The sequence below is a fragment of the Lepisosteus oculatus genome, unplaced genomic scaffold (assembly GCF_040954835.1).
Source record: "Lepisosteus oculatus isolate fLepOcu1 unplaced genomic scaffold, fLepOcu1.hap2 HAP2_SCAFFOLD_103, whole genome shotgun sequence".
NCBI classification, from domain to species: Eukaryota; Metazoa; Chordata; class Actinopteri; order Semionotiformes; family Lepisosteidae; genus Lepisosteus; species Lepisosteus oculatus.
The window spans coordinates 383,491-398,121 of record NW_027167655.1 but is presented as its reverse complement, the minus strand read 5'-3'; the positions used below and the strand labels follow the sequence as shown (position 1 = coordinate 398,121).

General features: G+C 41.0%; 4 non-coding genes across 4 annotated transcripts; 1 reads left to right on the top strand and 3 right to left on the bottom strand.

Moving 5' to 3' along the window:
* Positions 1–2,575: 2,575 nt before the first annotated feature.
* On the bottom strand, positions 2,576–2,649 carry trnai-aau (transfer RNA isoleucine (anticodon AAU)). Its single transcript has one exon. It is a non-coding gene; the product is annotated as a tRNA-Ile (tRNA).
* An 841-nt stretch (positions 2,650–3,490) lies between these two features.
* On the bottom strand, positions 3,491–3,572 carry trnas-aga (transfer RNA serine (anticodon AGA)). The gene has a single exon. It is a non-coding gene; the product is annotated as a tRNA-Ser (tRNA).
* A 3,100-nt stretch (positions 3,573–6,672) lies between these two features.
* LOC138225787 (U4 spliceosomal RNA) lies at positions 6,673–6,814 on the bottom strand. Its single transcript, XR_011184258.1, has one exon. It is a non-coding gene; the product is annotated as a U4 spliceosomal RNA (small nuclear RNA).
* Positions 6,815–13,558: 6,744 nt separating this feature from the next.
* On the top strand, positions 13,559–13,630 carry trnag-ucc (transfer RNA glycine (anticodon UCC)). Its single transcript has one exon. It is a non-coding gene; the product is annotated as a tRNA-Gly (tRNA).
* The last annotated feature ends 1,001 nt before the right edge of the window (positions 13,631–14,631 follow it).

Below are 14,631 nucleotides of genomic sequence, written 5' to 3'. Positions count from 1 at the left end.
ATAATTTTGGTTTTCTGAAGTGTTCATCAAGTGTGGAAAATGACCCTTACCCCCGGGGAACCCCATGGCGGCCGACAGTTTGCTTAATTTCATAGGTAGAAAGTTTAAAGAATCGATAAATCTGATGTTCAGAGCTTTTACGGTCATACACATTATCTTACCACCCTGATTAATTAGTTCAACGTCCATCTTTTCATCTTACAACTGTCTGATTACTAGGTAATTGTCATATCCCTTGCCATTGTGCGATATGAATGTATGGTTTTTGAAACGTCTATCGATAAATTTACACACAAAATCCTTTAGACAAGTTTCACCATAAAATTCCCAGCTTCGTTTATTGTTAATATGAAGGGCATGGATGTAATTTGGTATGTGTGTCCCCGTTTCTTGCATGCATTCAAAGTAAAAAAAAATGTACTTGTTTGAAATTTTGGGGTTGTCCAAAGGCAGTATGTAGCACAAATGTGTGTCAGGGGTGTCGATCACGTTGTTACAATGCGAGCACAGTTTCTCTTTACATTTGTGACTAGAGAGGTTATAAACCTCACATTTCTCACAAAAGACCCTGCGCTCACACTTACTAACACCCGTCGCTGCATTCCGAAAGTGTCTCGCCAAACATTGAGAGCTACGACAAAAGACCTTACAGGCCGGGCAATTCTGAATTTCTGCATCAATTTCGCAACACTGGGGATCTAAACAGGTTTTACAAGCTTTAACACAGGCGTGTGCGTTCTTGTGGCTATACGCCGCATGGTAGTTAGTGCAAAAATATGCCGCCCCCACAAAAGCTTTAATATTTAAAACCCCATAAAAATGCTCTTCATGCAGTAGAACAAAAAGTATTTTAGAATTAGGTGGTGTGGGCCCCGTTGTAAAATATTTTCAATCACCCTGGTCGTGGTACAAAATTTTAATGACCACCTTTAAATGTTTTTCAAAAGCGGTAATGTCTGACAAACTCATTTTTTGATTCTCTGAAAAACCCAACTCTTTGTGCATTCGTTTAGCGCCCTGTAACATTTCCCCATTGGTACAACCTTCATTCAACAAACCGTACACACTCCTGGTGAAACACAGATTACCGCCCGTGTAATGTAAGTCGATAAGGTGCGCTTTTTTCTGAGCAATTACCCAGAACGGATTTAAATCTTCGACGGGCACCCCCCTGCATATTCCTAACTATCGTCACCACTAATCGGAGGCTGTCATCGGTGAGAATTTCTGTGTGGCTCTGTAAGAGGTCTGAGATGTGGCTTAAAAAATCAGCAGCATTTAATTCTCCGGGTTGTCTCCTGCGTGAGAACAAGGGTTTGTTAAAACCACCCGCAGTCAAACGCAGCTGTACAAAATCATTCGCCCCGATGTTTGGAGAAAGTTCATCCAATATTCTCTGGACTGCACCATGCACATGTTTAGTCATTTATCCCGGTGGGTCTTCGCCAGTGCACCATGAAATAGCATTATCAGGTAACGAAATCCAGAGGTTAGATCAGCATCTTCTTTAGAAAAAACGTCTAAGAGTCTAGCGGCGTAAACCTGGATCGGTTTTGGAAACACTGAATGTACACTTGCTAAAGCGGCTCTTAGATTCTCTAAACCCCGCTTTTTATCCACCTCATTAGTGCCCACCTTTGATACTAACTGTGCAATATACCGCACTGAGTCTCCCACATCACCAAACACCAAGTCTTTAGGCGTGTTATTATTTCTCTCCGAAGGCTTGACACGTTTGGTTTTGGTCAGTGTCTTAACAGCCGTCTCCGATGCAGTCACCACCTTAGGGTCCGACGTTTCCACCACACTTTTTTCACCGCTCGTCGATACAGCTGCTGTGTGAAAAACGCCACATATGTGGCACATCCTTACACAAAGAGCTGCGGGTGAATGGAACAAGTTACCCGGACATGTTGTTACACCGGTTTCCTTTAAGACTGTGGTGGTGCTACTGGTATGGCGGCATGGTTAACGGCATACAGACCCCTGGCACAGACCACTTGTGTCAGGGGTCTGTATGCCGTTCCCAAAATCCACCTGCTGGATTTTGGCAACTTCAGGACGAGTGGGAATTTTCTCCTATCTGTCAATTCTGTTTTGTTTTGGAGACTCTTGGCTGCCTATGTTGAACAGTGCAGCGTGAAGGAAACATTTTCCAAAACTGTGTCAACTCAAAAGTTGTAAGAAAACCTCTCCAGCTGCTTTAACTCTCTTCATTTTTGTCATTTAATGTGACACTCGATGTATAACTGGAGCCTCACATATGCAAATGGTGAGGCTCCAGATCGACACCCAGTTCGACACCACTTTACAGTATATGACAAAAGCATGGCAGACTGTGCCGGACCGGCAGATAACTTCTGCTTATTTTTACCATATTAAACATTGGAAATCCAACCACTTGCATTTGTGACACTTGATTTTGGCTCCACCTAAGACACTCTTAAATCTTCAAACACTTTTCTCTTCTCCCGCAACACTCTTGTCTGTCGGCACTATGTGGCTGCGTTGCATGACAACCCATCTCACCACGGAAAGGAACCTAACAGCTTTGGTAAGAGAGGAGAAAAGGACCTGGCCTGTACGGGGCTCAAACCCGTGACCTTGGCGTTATTAGCACCACGCTCTAACCAGCTGAGCTAACCGGCCTCATGACATCAATCCTCTCTGTGCTGCAAAAAATCGATCTCAGGGAATTTCTTTTGCCCTCCTTTGAATAGAAAGCCGTGTAATTCAGTGTATGGGCTTTCTCGTGCAGTTTCATGGTTCTTGTAACCCAAATCCTACACTGGCCTGAAGTGCCCCCCCATTTCACAGCATTTTTCAGCTGATTTAAAATGTACCTAAAGGAGAAGCATTATTGAAGACCATCAATTACCAAGAGCTTTTGTCAAAGGTTTTGGTGGTCATTTTTAATGACCACAGAGCGCTGTGACCTCGGTTTTACATCTCATCCAAAAGACAGCGCCCTTTTACAACACAGCATCTCCGTCACTATACTGGGGCATTAGGACCCGCACAGACCTCAGGGTGAGTGCCCCCCCGCCGGCACCATTAACACCGCTTCCAGCTGGAAGCTTTGTTTTTCCCTGTAGCTCACCCTCATTCGGGTACTGACCTGGCTCGCACCTACTTAGCTTCAGTGGGTTTGCAGTTGCGAGTTGCAAGGGGATGCAAGTGATGGAGCTGCTCGCTGCAAAAGCCACTGCATTGACCGGGAATCGAACCCGAGCCTCCCACGTGGCAGGCATGAAGTCTACCACTGAACCACCAATGCTCAGTGCCTGAGCCTTCAAAAAAGACGGTTTTTTGGTGCTCTGTGCAAAACGCGTCGACATCTGCTTCCAGCTGCAAAATGTCATTCGCGGACGCTGAAGAACTTATTTCCAAGGCAGCGGGTTTAAGCGATTGGGCGTTTTAAAACCACCAGGAACAGCAAGGAGGCGCGCTTCTTTGCTTGCGCCGGAACACACCGACTGGAGGCGGACAACGTAGTCGGCAGGATTCGAACCTGCGCGGGGAGACCCCAATGGATTTCTAGTCCATCGCCTTAACCACTCGGCCACGACTACAGCAAGCCCCACCGCCGCTGCGTTCTTGCTACAATCTTACCTGGATCGCGAGCCGCCGGCGGAAGCCTATTTCAAAGTCGTTCTCCGTTTCAAAAAAACATTTCCAAAATACAAGCCTTGCAGACAGACACGCCTCAGAGGACTTAAGGGTGGCTTCATGTCGGAATGATAAAGTCTCCCCGTCCGGACATGAAAATGCCACTTTGTTACACACAAAAAAAGAATCAACAACAGAGAAATGCCCGCAAGCATTTGAAAAGCCGCACCACTCCGCACTTGAAATAGCTCTTACATTAGTGGTAGACGCAGGAATCGCCTTTTTATTTACGCTCTTACCAACGCGATGGAAAGCAAAACAAAGCAAAGCAGAGCAAAACAAAACGAACAAACGAAAACCCTCACGTCCCGAACTTGCATATAACGCCGTTACGTGCCCAAGCGGTATTGTACGTCATCCTAGCACTGCACCCCGAGGCGTACGGTATATGGGAACGAGCACACGCCACGAATCGTCTCGAATCGCTCCCTACAGCTGTAAGGCGCCTTAAAGCATGCACCCCCAATATTCTTCTTTGCGCATCTGTGAAAGGTAAACTCTTGAGCAAACTCTGAACCAGCTCTAAGGAAACTAATCCGATTAGACGTTACTTTGACTCATCCTTTAAGGGACCCTTGTTAATTGGAGAAATCAATGATTTCGAATGAATTCTGTATGCGTTAAAAGACAGCTATACACAGAAAACATGCAGGACACTGCTCATGATGTTTCCCGAGCCGAAACACAGTGCGTTTTTCCAAGCCATTTGACAAAGCCCGCCCACTGAAAACTGCAGCAGATCGTGTAAAGGCGTTCAACTTTGTAACTACTGCACGCACAGGAAGCAGAATAAATTCCTCTTTTCAAACTGTCAAAGGTTTGCTGCAGGACATCGCACAATCTCTTTTGAATGGGGACAAACGATTTCTTATGGGGCGCAGTAAGTACAGACGTTTATAAAGCTCCACTCATGCCGACGATGCAGCATGAAGAAGTGCAACCTAACATTTGACAGACAAAAGCCGGGCGCCGCCACGAGCAATATGAAATCAAACTGACAGCACACGGCGTTTCGCGCTGACTCAAAAGTGATCTCGACAGACGATGTTCTCTGCATAAAGCTGAAAGAGCTAAAGAGCGTTTCTGTTGAGACGTAACCCAGTGGGCAAAAGACGTATAATATACGTCTAATAAACGCATATCTTAGACGTCTAAATGTGGTCTACAATTCGTCTAGAATGAAATTCTAATATACGTCTAAAGTTAAACGTCAATTATACGTCTATATTTAGACGTTCATTATACATAAATGGTTGGAGTTCTATTAAACGGATAAATTTAGAGGACTATTATACATATATGGTTGGAGTTCCGGATAACTTTAGAGGTCTATTATACGTATATGGTTAGAGGTCTATTATACGTATAACTTTAGAGGTCTATTATACGTATATGGTTAGAGGTCTATTATACGGATAACATTAGAGGTCTATTATACGTATATGGGTAGAGGTCTATTATACATCAAAGATAGATTTTATAGGTGTAGAAACAAGTAAAACAAGCCAATGATTAGGTTTAGAAATGTATTCTGAAAATACACATTCACACCTGAAACATATGTATTTCAAATTATACATTGTATACAATCAATCAACAATCAACATATGGGCAATAATCATAAAAACACAACTAGTCTTAAACTTCAGCTACAAATTCTGGTAACATGGCAATATACAGTATAGTAATGACAAACACAAAACTAATTACATTAACACACTAACTCAAAACCACATTTTGATTCAAATATACATTTTAAAATGTACAACTTCTATATTTCCAAGAAAAAATAATATTACAATGGAAGTTAAGACGATTTTTGTCCACTGTTTGCAAACCCTGTCTAATTGTCCTAACAGTTAGAACCAAAAACCTATTATTTTCAGAGTCCAGATCTCCTGGCCCCCTGCCTTGCATATGCATTCTTCAAGTAACACATTGCGTGCTCCTTTATTTCTTTTTCTGTTGATGTAGGGTGGGACTTCAGCACCGCAGCTAGGAGAAAATTATATAATATTACTTCCCAAATAAATGATGATTAATATCTTCTTTAGTATAATCTAAAAAATGAACGGTTTACTAAGCTCAAAGCTGAAATAAATGTATAAAATTTGGCTTGCATCATAGCAGTTGAGCAATAAAGTCTGTCCTAATTAAAGAGTACCCAAAGTTTGAAAGTACAACATAGAATAAGAATAAGAGAAACGGCAAAACGATTTTGTGTCATCTTCCCCATTCACACTATTTTATGTGCCATTTTTTTGCTTATTCACATACTATTTTAATCAAAATAATATTAAGAAAGATCTGTATGTATTCAGATAGTATTATTATTGTTCATACTTACTCGTCAAAAGAGGATATCTGAGATATTTGCGGATATACTTCTACGTTTGAAAAACGTGTCCAAAATGGTGACCAACGAATACTAGCAATGCATTGTGGTATATAACCGGAAAATATGCTGGGTTCGTATAATCAACGTCGAATTGCAACCGTAAAATCGACGACATGAATAAACGCATATATAACGTCGAAAACACATCTAACACAGTGCCTGAGGCTTTTTACTGTATGTATCGTGTGTGCCGCAACTAGGAGTATACGGCACTCTGCACAGTGTACGAAGTAAATTATTTTCGCAGTAATTAATTTATTATATTTACTATATTTATTATACACGTGTAAATTAATTGCTGCGAAAATAATTTACTTCGTACACTGTGCAGAGTGCCGTATACTCCTAGTTGCGGCACACACGATACATACAGTAAAAAGCCTCAGGCACTGTGTTAGATGTGTTTTCGACGTTATATATGCGTTTGTTAATGTCGTCAATTTTACGGTTGCAATTCGACGTTGAGGCGACGTATATATACGTATAGCCGTACGTTCGCCGTAAATATACGTATATTCGACGAATCAATGCCCACTGGGAACAAGCTCGCTTCTTTCTACCATGATGTCACCATGACCAAATCTGTCTTTAAACACCTTGCTCAGTCTCTAACGAGACTGTCAAAAATTGCTTTCGCCGATTGTATTGCAAACCGGCGGAAGCGGGGTATTGGGAAAAGTTTTCAACTAGCAATAATCACGCCTCGGCTAACCCTCACAGGCTACGATACTGCCACTGCGCAAAGCTGACGGTTGCCAGGCAACCGCGGGGATCCTATGGAAATCGTTATCAATCGTCTCATGGCATGTCGTTGCTGTAACGCTTCATATTTGTCGTCTTCTTCTAGCTTGAGGTTTTGAAGAATTTCATGACAGACAAGGGCTCCGTTGGGAACAAAGAAACCCGTTGATTCTTTTCAGCAGCAGAAATACAACCCTTTAAATACAAGATGACAGAACAATGACGAAGGGCATGCCGGGAGGAACTCATGCACTACAGAGGAAAGGGGGCGGGCATGTACAGTTCACATTCAAGCCACAAGTACTCTTCTCGGATGTTGCACAAACAAATCCTAACGTCTTGAAAGCATTGCGGGATGTTTGTGTCCCACTTCCCGTGGCTGCAGGATGACTGACACGAACGGACAAACACAATCTGTGGCGTTTAGCGTGACATAGTCTTGCAGGCATCGTGCTGTCTCACTGCAATACTATACCGCTGGAGGAAACAGTCCATCTGGCCATGAAACTCATTTGAACGTCTAGCTACAGCAACTAACAATATCATGATTTATTCAGGATGTGTGGAATCAGCACGTCCCGGAGACAGCTTCCGAAATCGTGAGCATTCTCTGGTGGTAGGGGCGTTCAAGATGGCGCTCAGGTGGGAGGTAAAGTTTAGTGGTTGAGGATTTTTTTTGAGTTTTTCATGACCTAAATGTTAATTTTTGCTTTTTTTGACTACAGAAAAATAAGGACTTAACACTACTTGTTTAAACTTCAGTTATAATTGAAAGAAAAAAAAACGATTTTTTTTAGGTTTAAGAATTTCGATATGAGTAACACTGGGAAAAGAAAAGAGAGTGCTGGGTCTTCGAAGGAGAAGTCTAAGAAACCTCAATCGTATATGTATAGCACTACAAGAAAATTGATGGCAACTAAAGGGAAAAGTGAAGCAGCTGGAGGGGACGTGGAAAGAGTGCTGGAGATGCGCTCGTACGCGAGCGCTCGCAGCCCAAGTGAGACTCAGCTGCCAGAGGAAGAGCCGGAGTCCCTGCCCAGCACACCTGTGAAAACCCCGGCAGCCAAGAGAGGAAGGGGCGACCTGACGCTGGAGGAGCTCCAGACCAACATCTTCAACATGATGGCACAGAGCATGGGTGAGCTGAAGGAAGTGATTTGATCTAATACAGTCGCAATCGAAAGTCTTAAAAAGTCCATGGACTGTGTGTTTAAAGAGGTTGAAGACTTAAAGTAGGCTGGGCAAACGATTTTTAAATTTTAAAAAAAATAAATAAATAATGAGATATAATGATGTTTTCCTGCTTAACTTAGACATTGCACGACTTTAAAACATATAAAAACAGGTTTCGAGAGTTAAAAACCACTTTTTATGCGCGAAAAATGGGTGATTTTTCTTCCTCGTGATCAGCTCAGAATCTTTGTGTACGCTGTAAGGTTTTTACTTCTTAATTAAACGTTTAAAATACACGAATTTCATAAAGACAACACACGTTTCGAAGAGAAAAAATCCCATTCTTTTCTCTTCCTGGTGTGTGAAACTGATCAGCAGGTCTTTTTTTCCCAATCAGAGGCTCTGAAAATAGCGTACCGCCCACTGCCCTCCGTCAGAGAGGGGCGCGGCACCGAGAGAGGGAGGAGGCGCGGAGCGCAGCAGTACAGAACGAACGTTCTACTGCCTGGAGCGCTTACGGCAGCGATCGCGTCTGCATTTATAACTTAGTTTTTAAAATTAATCAAGCAATATGAACCATCTCTTTTTACTTTTAAGTCACTTAATTATCATTAAACACAGCTTTCTCACCACCTAGACTACTTTTTGATACCATCCTTAGACAAAGCAGAAACGTCTTGTTCTGTCTAATGACATTACAAGTGGAAAGATTACAGATTTTAATCGTCTTTAATTTTGTTACGTTATACATTTTAGAAACGTTTCATCCATACAAACACCACAAAACTATTCTCGATTGTATTTCTGAATGGTATGTTACACTTAGTTCACTGTTTTAAATACATCTAATTAAGAAAGTTAGGTGTTAGCATAAACTATTAGCAATCAATATTAAATTTAGCACTGTAATAATTTGTTGCACTTTCCCCCGCATCTTGTAAAAATATATTTTCATTGTTCAAATATACATTAAATCTGACTATCATATAATAAGTTAAATACAAAACTAAAGAAAAAATAGGGTTAAATATAATTCAAAATATTTTGCTAACAATGTTAACTATTTATAAATAATAAATTGTATTAACTAAAGAGTAGGATGGCACAGTTGTTAGTATGCTTTTTGTTTTGTTTCTTTTTCATAAATACAACAGTAGTACCTGATGTCTCAGTGGCTTTCAAAATTAAATTTTGCATGCAAACCTGTGAACTAGAAAGATAACTAAGATATCCATCCATTTATAATGGTGGCAAAGTGGTTAGCATTGCTATCTTGGAGCACTGGGGTCCCAGGTCCCATCCTGTGTGTGTGGGGTTTGCATGTTCTCTCTGGGTTACATGGTTTTTCTCCATATGTGTGATATGACTCCCTCTTGCACTCCAAAACATACTGGTAAGTTAATTGGTTTATGGGAAAACTGGCCCTGGTGTGTGTGTGTTTGTGTCTGTCTGTCCTGTGATGGACTGGCGCTATGTCCAGGGTGTATTCTGCCTTGTGTCTGTTGCTTACTGGGATAGGCTCCAAATCCTCTGTACTGGATAAAGAGATTAGAAATGGATTGAAGTAAAGGCACTGTGTGGATTGAACTATACACAGTGTTAGAAACCCACTATGAAATGGCAGCATCTCACTGAGAATAAAATATTTTATAGTGCTGGCTTAAGTAAACAGCCTTTCCAACTCTCTTGCACATCAGTATCCATACCTAGTTATTTAAACAAATTGCCTCTAATTATAAACATCTTAATATGCTGGCTCTGTGGATCCGCATCAGCGATGTTTGCCCATTCCTTCAATTCATGTCCATCCAACACACAGTTCAATGCTAGCAACTACACAAAATCTAAAATACAATCCTCATTTCAGTATCTATGTAAACATACAGTCTGTTAACTTCATCATCTTCATCAAAAGTATGCCTAACCCCATTAGGAAGTGTTCTTGTTATCAGTGTATTCCTCAGCTATCCCAAAATTATCTTCTTACCAACATCTCTAGTTTTTTATCCTGCAATAACTCAGCCAACACTTAAATCTCGAAAAGCTGCTTGTGTTCATTTCTTTAAATCACAAATATCATGTGTAAATACTGTCCATATAATAATCTGCATTGTGGAATAATAGTTTATTTTAAAGGGAACTAGAGAAACTAAGAACTAGAGAAATCAAGAAAGGCTTTTTTTTCTAGAATTAATAAATGCACATCCTGTTCACTGGGGAAATTAAATCCACACTGAGCAATCTTCAATATGTTCAGAATATGACAGCGAGAATCCTATCAGGGATGCATTACACCTGTTTTCAAGTCCTTGCATTGGTTACCTATCAGGTTTTGAGTCAACTTCAAAATCCTCATCCTCATTCAGTACCTACAGTATATGGCTTATTATCTGTCTACTCCCCACCTTTGTCCGTCTGACTCTGGTCTTCTAGCTGTCCTCAAGAACATCTACATTCTGTGGGTGACAGGGTCTTCTCTAGCTGCACCCCAGAGCTCTCAATTTGTATTCCCAGTGATATCAGTCACGTACCCTGAGTGCATTTAAATCTAACCTCAGAACCTTTCTTTTCAGAAGACTTAGTGTCTGTATCTGCTTCATTTTCTAATTTTGGTAGCACCTCTAACTGCTTGTCTTTCTTATATGTATTTACTTTGTAATCTGTGGTCCTTTTATCTGTTTTTATATCTACTGTATTGCTTTGAGATGCCACTTTTAAAGGTGATATATAAAATAAAGTTTTTTATTATTGTTATAGAGAAACATGATCAGTTTTCCCTGGTCCAGATACTGTAAAAAGATCTAAAGCATACTAGTTTGTCACTCTTCTCATTCCCTTTGCTAAATAACTTTTCATATTAATCTGATCAATCTAACTGCCTGTTTTCTGTGCTTTCTCTATCCTGCTAGATTTGCAATTATTCTGAACATTTTCTTCTTGAAATAACTCATTTCTAAATACCTTTTTTCACTGTTAACATCTTGCAGCAAAGCTGCGACAAAATATACACTTAGCACAGTTCATCCTGCTACCAACATTGAATAACAAAATCTTAAGATTTCTATATTTATGTCTTTATTTAGTGGTTTCATTAGTGACAAAGGCTAAACTTTCTTGGAAAAATGTCTTTTATGTGTTGCAGAAAAAACTGACTTGCTTTAACAAAGTATGTTTACAAATCCTTTCACCTGGCAATCTACCTGAATGCCCAACTATCTGAGAAGCCCTCCATGAAACCATGGTTGCTATTAATTCATTTAGGACTTATTGACAGAATTGCTGTTTTTTATGCATGCTAATTTTCTGATTCCTCACTCTGTTTCATGTTTATAGATAAGACTTTATTGATCGTGAAGGGAAATTGATGTACATGATGAACATGTTTGCATGTTCTTTTGTAACATACACCTTTTTGTGATTTTTTTTGTATATCTAAGCAAGTGTTCCTGCATCCCTCTTCTGCACTTTAGTCATGGCTTTTTTTCTGTTTGCTTATTTCAAAGCAACACCTGCTCCATTTCTAAAACTTTTTACTCATGTGCATTTTTGTATTTTTTACACCTCTAGCACTTTAACATCCTGAATTTTCATTTGCCTTAATTTGTAGAATGAACTTGAGTTTTAGCCTAAAGAAGTTTTCATTATCTTTTGTTTCTTGTCCTACAACTGTTATTATTGATCACCGAATTATTGTTCTTGACATGACTTCATTCAGCCTTTCCTGAACGTCTATGACAGGCAGAGAGAGTGCTGTTTCTGGTGCGATCTTTTGCAGCTGACATTTCACTGTTTTAAACGAACAAGAAATTAGATTGCTCATAGATCACTTATCCTATATAAACACAGCGTAATTGCCCTCCGAAAATCCTCTTTTTCTTGTTCGTTTTAGAGACCTTGATCGAAACTGATTTTAGATGTCAGAAAGGATTTCTTTTCTCTGTATTTCCTACATTGCTTTGTCGAGATTTTAACTTTATATTTAGGCTCAGATTTCAACTATAAATCGTACACTAATTAATAGCAGTAAATACTGATGTTTTGCTCCCTCTTACCACAAAAATATATATGTTTTGTAGCTGGGATGAACTTTATTTCGTACGCGTAGCTACTGCGATTTGGACACGAAGCGGTTAAAGATGGCGGCAAATCAGGCACCCAGAGGGGGGGGGGGGGCGTCGTCTCGCCTCCATAACTAAAATGCCAAATAGGAGTGGCTTAAGCGACATACACAGTCGTGTAACTGACAGTTTGAGGTAGCCTATCGTGTAAATTTCGCTTTGTTGCTGAGGTTAAGCTTTCGAAACTCTGCCCCAAAGTCATGTGACTGATTTTTCGCCCTGTTTCGTTGGTTAAACGCAATGATCACAAGCACCACCATGGTAACTGGGATGTGTAGTTTTTAATTCCGTTTGAATTATAACTGTACGTACTGTCTTCGTATTTGGCCAGGGCTTTAAAGAGAGGGCGCGCCAAAAATTTTCGGTGCCGTCGTCTCCGCTTTAAAGGTACCCCCGTCGCGGAAGAATTCGATCTCGGGACGTTTGCCCAGCGTACTTAAAGAGTGAAGTAAAAGTTCTTAAACAAGTAAATACCAAACAAGAAAAGCATATTAAAGAACTTGAATTGAAAGTGAACGATGTAGATAGATACCGTCGATGATGGAATTTAAAATTATTTGGAGTTAAAGAGGAACGTGATAAGGACCTTGTTGCAACAGTGAAGGGTATCTGTAAAAGGACCCTGCCGGACCAGGAGGACGTAATATCGGCCATTGACTTTGTTCACAGGCTCGGGAGAGCGAACATGTCTGGGCAAGTGCGCCCCAGATCGATTATAATACAGTTCACCAAGAGGACGGCGAGGGACATGCTGTGGCGAGCGGCGAGGGGGAATGAGTATTTGAATGGGAACAAACTGAGGTTTGCAGAGGACCTGTCTGCCGCGGACAGGAGTACCAGGAACCAGCTGTGGCCCCAGGTTGAAGCTGCCAGAAGAGAGGGGAGGAGAGCCTACTTTGTGGGAGCGAGGGCCTTTGTGGACGGGAAGGAGATTTGCTCCCAGTGACTGCTCAGTTAATGATTATGTTTGGTTATATTTGTTATACCAGTATATACTAGTGTTTCTTTAGTGTTAGTTTGGAATGGTGTAGTTAAGTGTTAAGGACTGTTATAGTTCTGGTTCTTTGAAAAACTCAATAGTTTAGACAGTCTTAGAGTTAGTTATTTGCTTTTGTGTATGTCTTTTTCATGAATGCCAGAGGTACTCGAAATGTTGTTAAAAGAAAAACTGTGTGCTGAGTTTTATTTTTTACAGGAAACGCATGCATGTTGAAACTAAAGTTTATAAATAATTGAGAAATATTAAAGCAAGGAAAATATGATACGTGTAAAATATACAATTTGATCACATAATTACTTAATTACCTCTGGTAGTTAAATGCTTTTTTCTGCTGCGTTTTTTTTCTCTTGTACATGACTCTGATCCTCTTGTTGTATTTGTATTTGTAAATTCTGTTTAATAAAAAAAAAATTAAATAAAGCATTCTCTGGTGGTGTCCTGCAGGCTTCCTGTGGGTGTGCGTTGGTGGTATAGTGGTGAGCATAGCTGCCTTCCAAGCAGTTGACCCGGGTTCGATTCCCGGCCAACGCAGTGGCGAATGTTTTCAAATGCTGTCATGAGCCTTGGATTGTGACTAGCAAAGTGAAGCCTTTTGAAAGAGCTAAAGCACTGAAAAACGGAATTGAAGGAGAATCTTACAGGGGATTCTGAGCGGTGTCTGCAAACACGCAGTCCGATACAGGTGCTGAAAGCTTGAGCTACTCTCAATGTCATGCTGCTTTTCCCCGGAGTAAATCTGTTACATTGAAAGAATGCTTCTCGCAGGTTCAAAAAGGGACCCTTGTTAATTGGAGAAATCAATGATTTTGAATGAATTCTGTATGCGTTAAAAGACAGCTATACACAGAAAACATGCAGGACACAGCTCATGATGTTTCCCGAGCTGAAACACAGTGCGTTTTTTCAAGCTATCTGACAAAGCCCGCCCACTGAAAACTGCGGCAGATCGTGTAAAGACGTTCAACTTTGTAACTACTGCACGCACAGGAAGCAGAATAAATTCCTCTTTTCAAACTGTCAAAGGTTTGCTTTACGAACGCCGCAGGACATCGCACAATCTCTTTTGAACAGGGACAAACGATTTCTTATGGGGCGCAGTAAGTACTGTTACTGTCACTGCTCGATACCGACGTTGGCCTACTATACCATGTTCAGCCACTGCTAGAAAATGTACAGCTCTAGCACCGGAGCAAACAACAGGAGGGCCGACGTCGAACAGGCATACGTGTCAGTCATGGAGACCGATGAGAATGGGATTCGAACCCATGCCTGCAGAGCACAATGGATTAGCAGTCCATCACCTTAACCACTCAGCCACCTTGTCGACAAAACTGGGCTGTCCGGACATGGGTTGGCGCGCTCCAGATGATCTTTTTCTTTTTTTCCCCACGTACTCGAGGGTCATTTTCCTGTTCCACATGTGATTTCAACATTTTCCTTGGGAGATGTCAAGCCAGCAAGCCACTGCTGTGGTTCACTGGCCAGTGTGGAGTTCAGTGGCCCTGTTGTACACAGAAAGCACATTGAGCTCC